The sequence below is a fragment of the Neltuma alba genome, unplaced genomic scaffold (genome assembly GCF_004799145.2).
Source record: "Neltuma alba isolate B1F8T4 unplaced genomic scaffold, ASM479914v2 tig00010174_pilon, whole genome shotgun sequence".
Lineage (NCBI taxonomy): Eukaryota > Viridiplantae > Streptophyta > Magnoliopsida > Fabales > Fabaceae > Neltuma > Neltuma alba.
In genome coordinates, this window is record NW_021635117.1 from 811629 (window position 1) to 819761 (window position 8133).

Here is an 8133-nt window from a genome sequence, read left to right on the forward strand (position 1 = left end):
TTCCTACAATTTGGCCAGCGTTTAATTTGATCGTAAATGAAAGGAATTGAATTTAGGATGAGTTTGTTGAAAAGGATGAAAAGCAAAAGGCAGAGGGACCCACGTGTTGAAGATATGGTACGACCAAGTCAATTTAATTTTTTTCCCCTTGCAATAAACTATCTTTTATTTTTAATATGAAACTCACTTAATTAATTTAGAAACATTAAAAAAGCTAAATAAATTACTTTGAAATATTTGCATTCATTATTTTTTAAAACCGATTTACTTAATTTATAAACTACTCTATAATCCAATGATATGCATAGATATTTTAAAGATATTATGTAACATATGTTATAATTAAGTAATTTATTTGATTTATTTAATTTTTTTAAATTAATTAAATAAGTTTTATATTAAAAACAGGAAGGAGAATAGCAAACAATAGTTTATATTCTGACTGGATTTAAATGAAAGAAGAAATTAATTAGATAATCACTAATTAGCTAGTATTCTTGGAAGCAAGATATTTAGGTGGGTGGGAACTGTGAGAAACCAATACTGAAGAACTTTTACGACCAAGTCAAACTTACTTGTACCAATTGAAAGCCCTTCATTTCAACTGTGCTCCTCTTTCCTAGAGCTATAAATAGAGAGGAAGAGTAAGTGTAGCATATACAAAAGCCAAATCACAAGAGTCATATATTGCTGTAAAATATGAAGAAGGCTATTCTAATTGCTTTTCTCATTTGGGTTTCTGCCATATTTCTCTTCCTTCCCTCTTCAGCTCATGCACGTCTATTACAAGGTAGCAACTTCAACTTCGTTTGTTCTGCTGCTTTATCATCATAATAATCATCATCATCTTACAATCTCATTCACTGTGACTAACATCTTGCCTCAGTTATGAAATTACTATTTTGCTAATTAATTATTTTTCATTGTGATTTTTGAATTTATTAAATTGATACTCCTATGGTCCTATTTATAAATCATTTATTTGCAACATATGTTTTCCTTAACTTTTATTAACTCTGCTTTAAAATTTAATAGCTTTTTTTTTTTTACTTTACCTTTATATATTATATACACCTTTCAAGAAAATAATAATTTATACACAATAATAAATAAAAAGTAAAACAGTACATTCATATTAAAAATTTAATCACAACTTATATAAATAGAATCCGATGAGCATGTTATATTGATGTTTATATATGATGACGATGCAGAAAGGACGCCAATAACCTCGCCAGGTTCGGAGAAGAATAAGCCTGCAGTAAAATGTGCTCCTAATTCTCGTTATACTGCTTGCCTTCCGCGAGAAAAGCCAACTCCAAAAGCTCCTTGCAGTCCCTATGTGCGTGACTGTAATAAGTAGGAAATAAAAGAAATATACGAATGATAGGTATAAAGTATAATAATCATAATATATAGTCCTTTTGCTTGGTGGAAGATCATAATAACAATCTCCTAATAATCCATTATTAAATAAATTACTGTCATGTCTCTGTATCATGTGTGTTGTTTCAGCTTTTGATTATCATTTCTCTTTTGAGGAATAATGTCTTCCTGCCTAGATTATTTCATGGGAAGTGCAGGTTTAGGTTTCTCATGAATTCTATGTACTTTTGAGTGTGAGAATTATGTAATTCTTAAATTTATGTGCTGGTGTTGTATTTGAAATAAAGAATTAACTCCGCTCCTGGCCTTTTTGCCATCTTTTTAATTAGTTAATTCATAGAGTTGCTTCTGGGAAGAAAAAGAAAAACTGAGGGGAATGGTCCAAATCTTGAATTATTGAATTCATTGCATCACTTGAGGAAAAAAAAAAGTTAGAATTAGATAAATTAAAAGTGATAAAATTAAGTTAATTAAGTATAGCATATTTAAGTAACGCGTTCAATTTTTTATTTTATATTATTTAAATGTTATCTGGCCACCTTTTCTACTTATGCAAGTAGCTCAATTTGGTTTTCTCTAATCATCCCCATGGAAAATTTCTCACGAGCTGAACCCTATGAGAAAAGAGTTAAAAACATTTAAAGAAAGTGGCCATTTCTCACTCTAAATGTTCAAGAAATGGCTCTTCATACATAAATGGAATTCGTAATCCCAACATTTTTAAAATAATTATTTCATATTAGCAAATGTTTACCATCTTTTGTGTTCAAGTTACTTATGTTAAAGGAAAAACGATACAAAATAATACCCATTTCCTAGAAATCGACTTTAAATTGTTTTCATTAATTTCAAGTCAACGGTGAAGTCTTTCTGTGACCTATTCAATTTGGAAGTTTATTTTAATATTCATTACTCATTAGTCGTACAATTATTGTCATGTGTCTTTTGTTATACATTTTGACTTCACGTTTCTTTCTTCTTTGGCATCAAGTTTTTCTCATCAAATTAAGGCAATTTTTTTTTTCATAAAAAGAAGTTTAGATGAATAGAGTCATGATAACTCCAAAAGCACTTACAGATAGATATATCTATAGATCGCCTCCCAACATAATATTTATTTTAATAGCGAGACTTGAATTCAAAGATTAATGGATTATAAGGCAAATTCTTATGAACTAGAGAACTTTAATTGATTTAAATTAAGAATATGGTTTATTTGCTACGATTCAATTTAATAAATATATGAAGTTCGTCTTCTATCATGTAATTTTATTGTGCATATTTTTACATTATTTTATATTAGTTTCATTTAATATAATTTGGGCGATTCATATACAGAAAAATGGAGAACGCAAAAGCATATTTTTATAAAAGCAACTGAAGCACTACTGATCCAAAAAAAAAAACCCGAAAGCAAATGAATTTGGACTCAAGAATGAAGGGTAAATTATCAACGTAGGTTGGACTCAATTAATATCGAACATAACTTTCGATGTTAAAAATCCCTTTGCCAACAAATTGAAATACTATTTTTGGAAGTTGGAAATTGTTGTAAACCTATTCAAATTGAAGTACTATAAGAATTTTCCTAAAGGAAGTGTGAACAGCCTTGCTTCTAAGTCTTAGTCGTAATAAAGGAATTTGTTCTATCAATATATAATGTTGGCAATTTATCCAACTTTCTTTAGTCATTTTCCTCCACTATTATTTTGTCCCTCAAATACTAATTTAATCTGAAATCAGATAATGTCCTTTATAATTCGACCTACCAACAGGTAAGTAGCACACTAATCTAATTCTACGGTAATTTTATAAAATTAAGATGAATTGTTATTTATCTTTCTCATGCTTTTCTAACAGTGACTCTATGAATTTCCAGGAAACAGCGTCTAAATTGTTTTCATTCTCAAGTCAATGAGCTAGTACATATATTGGTGGAAATTTTTGTATTTTATAATTATAATTCATCTCTTTACCTCTCATTTCCTTTTCTCACTGACCCCTTTCAATTTCCTCGTGACAGCATCTATGTTGTGTTCATTCTCGGGTCAATGAGCAAGTCTTCCTATGACCTCGTCAAAATTTTTTTTTTTAATATCTCTTTTTGCTCCTTTTTTTTTCTTTTTTTACCATTGGTTATAGCAATGAAAAAAATAAATCATACTCCTCAGTCACTACAAAATGGGTTTTATATTTAGGACTGGATGAGTACTTGACATTCTTCACATTTTAAAACGGTTGGTCAATGCAAGAGTTTCTTTAAAAATCTTAATCAAGCAATAAAGCTGAGAATACAATTTAATCAAAATAGAAATTTTGTAATATCAACTACTCCTGTAGTCTTATATATAAGACACTTTTAACATATTTTATCAGAAGTAAGAAAAATCTTAAATCTCATCAATTCTGTATTGGGATTTAGTAAGTTTTCAACCTTACCCCCGCCTATTTAACACACACACACACACTCTCACCCTTTCCAACAAAATAAAAATTTATAAAACAATAAATTGAGAGTAAAAGTATGTATTGCTATAATAAATTTAATAAGATTACTTAAATTAAAGATTGAAAAAAATACTCTCTCTATAGAGCCATTACCCACAGCGTTCACCAAAAAAAGAAAAAGAACCAGTACCTAAAGCTCATGTTCAGATTTGATCTAAATGATCCAAATAGGATTTTTTAATTAATTATTTATAAATAAAGAAAATCATCTTTTGATAAAGTGATGATTAAGATGTTATTTTTATTTTATATTCTATACTCGTTATAAAAAATTATTTAAAAAAAGTAAACATTAAAAACACTAAATCAGGACCATCCAGATTATGTCTGGACAGTTTGGATGGGATGACCTTCGGATGAGCACTTAAATCAGCTTCCATTTTTTACCTTATAAATAGGATTAGATGAGTATAAATGGAGTATACAATTCAACTATGTGTTTAGGCTTTCGAGATTAAAAATGGAGACAATGGGTTAGTGTTGTATGAGCCTTGAAAAGCCAAAAATTGAGAGAGTTGTTATAACAATATAATGAAGAAGGCTATTCTAATTGTTTTACTGATTTTGGCTTCCACATTTCTCTTCCTTCCTTCCACTCATGCTCTAGTATTTGCCGGTCAATAACAACCTAAACTCAGTTTAGCTACTTTCTCTAGTCTCATTTTCCATAACCATGGCTCTTTAGTCTCATTTTCCATAACCATATCTCTTCTTGCATCAATTGTTAAATCTTGAGTGATATACTAATTATTTTAATTTTTATTGTGGATCAAAATAATGTATTTATGGGTATATTATTATATGATTAAGCAAAGGAGACATTGCCAGTAATTAGGGGAACAAATTAGTTTAGAGCCCTTTTTCGGTAACGGCTGGTCGGGAGGAGATAGTGAAAAAAGAGAAATATACTAGTATATATTTCAAGCGACTCCTTATGATGAATTGAAAAGGAGGGAGTATAACATAATAAATTCTATTGCTCTCTGAATTGGCTTCTTATGATGTCTTCGCACTTAGGTTTTAGCTGTTGCTCATGAATAGTATGTATTAAAATTCTGATTACATGTGAAAAAACTCTGAAATATATGTTCGGGTTCTTTCAACCCTTCTGGGTTATATATAGTATAGATGAAGAGCAGATGGGTCATTATTTTCTTAATTCAACTAGTTAGACTAATGGTCAAACTAGTGACATACTACTCCATCCCTTATTATAAGATCCTTTTAACTAAATTACGTAGTTTAAAAAAACAGTTAAAATTAGTTAAAAGCAATTAATATGTAGCAAATACAGTTTTTTTTCCAAATATACCCCTATATAGGTTGGATTCTTAAAGACTTGCTTACATGGACTTTTAGGTGTCTAACATGGTAAGACATATCTACGTCAGTTATTCTTTTTTTTTTTTTTGAATTAAAGAGGCAAATACTGTAGTCGTAAGTTACAAACATGATTGAACATGCGACCTCTTACTTGTGAAAAAGTATTAATGCTATTAAGTTACAAGATCTTTGACTATGTCAGTTGTTCTAAATGCCGATGTAGAATATTGTAACTCACTATGTCGTTTATTCAAAAACGACGTAATAACAGTAATCTATGTCGGTTTATATAAACAAATCAACGTAAATAAGCTTTTTATTTGCCTATGGCACGAAACAGATCAAGGTTCATTTTCTGCGTCAAATCCTTCTGGGTGAGGTTATTGTTATGAGATTGTGTTTTTATTTTTAACAATATAATACTATAATTATAAACAATTAAACAATTCTATTTAAGTAAGATATAGCATATATGAGTGTAATGTTTACTATTTTTTTATTTTTCTTAGTTGCTTACTTAGTAAGTGTATACAAACTCAATTCTTTTTACCTAGAGATAGAGGTTGAATCTCCTAAATGGAAGGAAACCTACTACGCTGAAAGAGCTACCTTACGTCTTAAAAAATGATTTTTAGAATAATTTATTAATCAAAACTAATAAAAAAAATCAAGCCCGCGCTAAAGTTTAACAGGAAGTAATTGATTTATATGTATTTGTGCCAACAATTAATTTATTCCATCATTTATATATATACTTTGAAACTAATTAAAAAAATCTAGAACAAATAAAGAAAATTTAATGATGATTTGGATTCTCCGGGATAAGGTCTTTAATGCTTAAAAGATATCAATTAATTGATTTTCTTACCACTATTTTTTATTATAAGTTACTCGTAGAACAGGATCACGGCCCATCACAAGAACATTTCTTTTAGTGGGACAATAACTTTGAAAAGAAAAATTACCTATCTTTTCTTTTATCTTAAGAGAAACACGATTGGGGGAGCCAATTCAATATCTGAATATTAAATATAGTTTTACGAATTTTATTCTAACTAGTTGCATTATCATTTTCTCAGACCTAATCTTTTATCTTTTATCTTATTATTTATCTCTCACATAACTTATTTAAAGATATATTTGATAAAAAAACATATTTCTTATCCACTTATTACTTTTAGTTAATTTTAACAGTAATATTTTTAAACCACACAATTCAATTATTTGGATTTTATAAAAAGTACGGAGGTGATACATTATAAGTATGAAAAAATCTGATAAGATTCAATTATATATTTCATTATTAATTTTAATGCGATAATGTTTTATGAGCTCATGAAATAAAGGCAAGCTTTACGGTTTGTTGTCGGATTTTGCCGTGACACTATATATTTATGTATCTATATAATTGATTTAAAAACATATAGGATTTAAATCATTAATTCTTTTAATACAGTAGTGCTTTATGAGACCATAACATAAACCCTAGATTCATTAGGGGTTTTTTTTGGGGGGGGGGGGAGATGAGCCTAGTTTATAACTTCAGATATATAATTTGGAATTTTATGGTGTTCATCATCACCAACAAGTAATGTCACATTCACAAAGGCGATGGCCAGCAACGTCCTTGCATGTGGTGTGGCGAGGCATCTGAGAAGCTGCATACTTAAGCAGGAAGCTGTCCAGACAGGCTATGGCTCCATCTTTCCCACACCTTCCCGGTAAAGTCATATTCACATGGCATACCTTCTCCCGAGATTCGCCTATTCCTTCAATTCTCATCAAAATCAATATATCATTAAATATGCTTTCAATAAATGTTTTTTTTGGTAATAAAAGATAATATTGGAAGAGATAATTAATCGTACCTTTAGTGTGATGGCCAGGGAGAGAAAGGACAAGTAAAAATAGAGTCAGAACGGCTCCCAACTTTATCATCTTTCCTTCAAGCAGTTTCTTGGTGATGAAGATGAGAAGATGACTCTTGTCTGAGAGTATTTATAAGGGGGCGTTTAAGTGCATGCGTGTGTATATATAGGGCAAATAGTATAATTTAATTTACTCTTCCAAATAAGTTATTGATTTCTGACCAGGGAAAAGGAAGAGATTCATTAATTTGCGGATATTGAATTTGTTTGTTTCTTTGATCGTAGGTCCTCTTTTCTCAACAAAGGAGACTTCGATATTGAGATTCAATGCTAAATAAATGCAAATTGAGCTTTTATTGAAATTTGGTCAGACATATGATTACTTTATGAGCTTTGAATGCTGGATTGTTTAAATTCTACTCATTAAATATGGTAAATACTATTTGATTTAATTGGACCAAAAATCTTATAATTAATTCTGATTGATTAGATTTTCTTTTACTGGAATTAAAGTTGAATTTTATTATTAGTTACAATTTATTACACATTTAATTTGATTGTACAATTATTTATTCAAATTCTACTTCAATTGCAGAGTAATTAATATAATTAGTAAGCTTTTTGATCATGTGGAATTTAAAAGCAAATTGCCACTATTTATTTAAATATGACTTACTTTTGAATTAAGTTGTAATTATTTAGTATCACCAAAAAAATGTATTTATTTTCTATGAAATTTATCTATGGTAATTTCTTGTTCATGATCTTTATAACTGCTGCATGTCGTGGGAGAAATAGAATACAGTCCATCTATCATGAACCACACGATAAGATCGTTCATCTTCTTCGTCCTCTTCTTTTTTTATAACAAGAAGAGGTGAGTCACCCACAACATACTATTCTAAATCTAAGAGCTACTAAATGAATTATTATAGTTTTAAATATAAGATTTCAATTCACTTTTTTAAATTCATAATCTTTTTCTAAACTCTCCCTATTAATTGGGAAAGGGAGTTTTTCATCGTGAGTATTTTTGAAAAATTAATGT

The 8133-nt window shown here is 29.2% G+C and overlaps 1 long non-coding RNA gene across 1 annotated transcript; it reads left to right on the forward strand.

Moving 5' to 3' along the window:
• The first annotated feature begins 644 nt into the window (after positions 1-644).
• LOC114754622 (uncharacterized) lies at positions 645-1693 on the forward strand. Its single transcript, XR_003741219.1, has 2 exons — positions 645-790; positions 1215-1693. It is a non-coding gene; the product is annotated as an uncharacterized LOC114754622 (long non-coding RNA).
• Positions 1694-8133: the final 6440 nt, after the last annotated feature.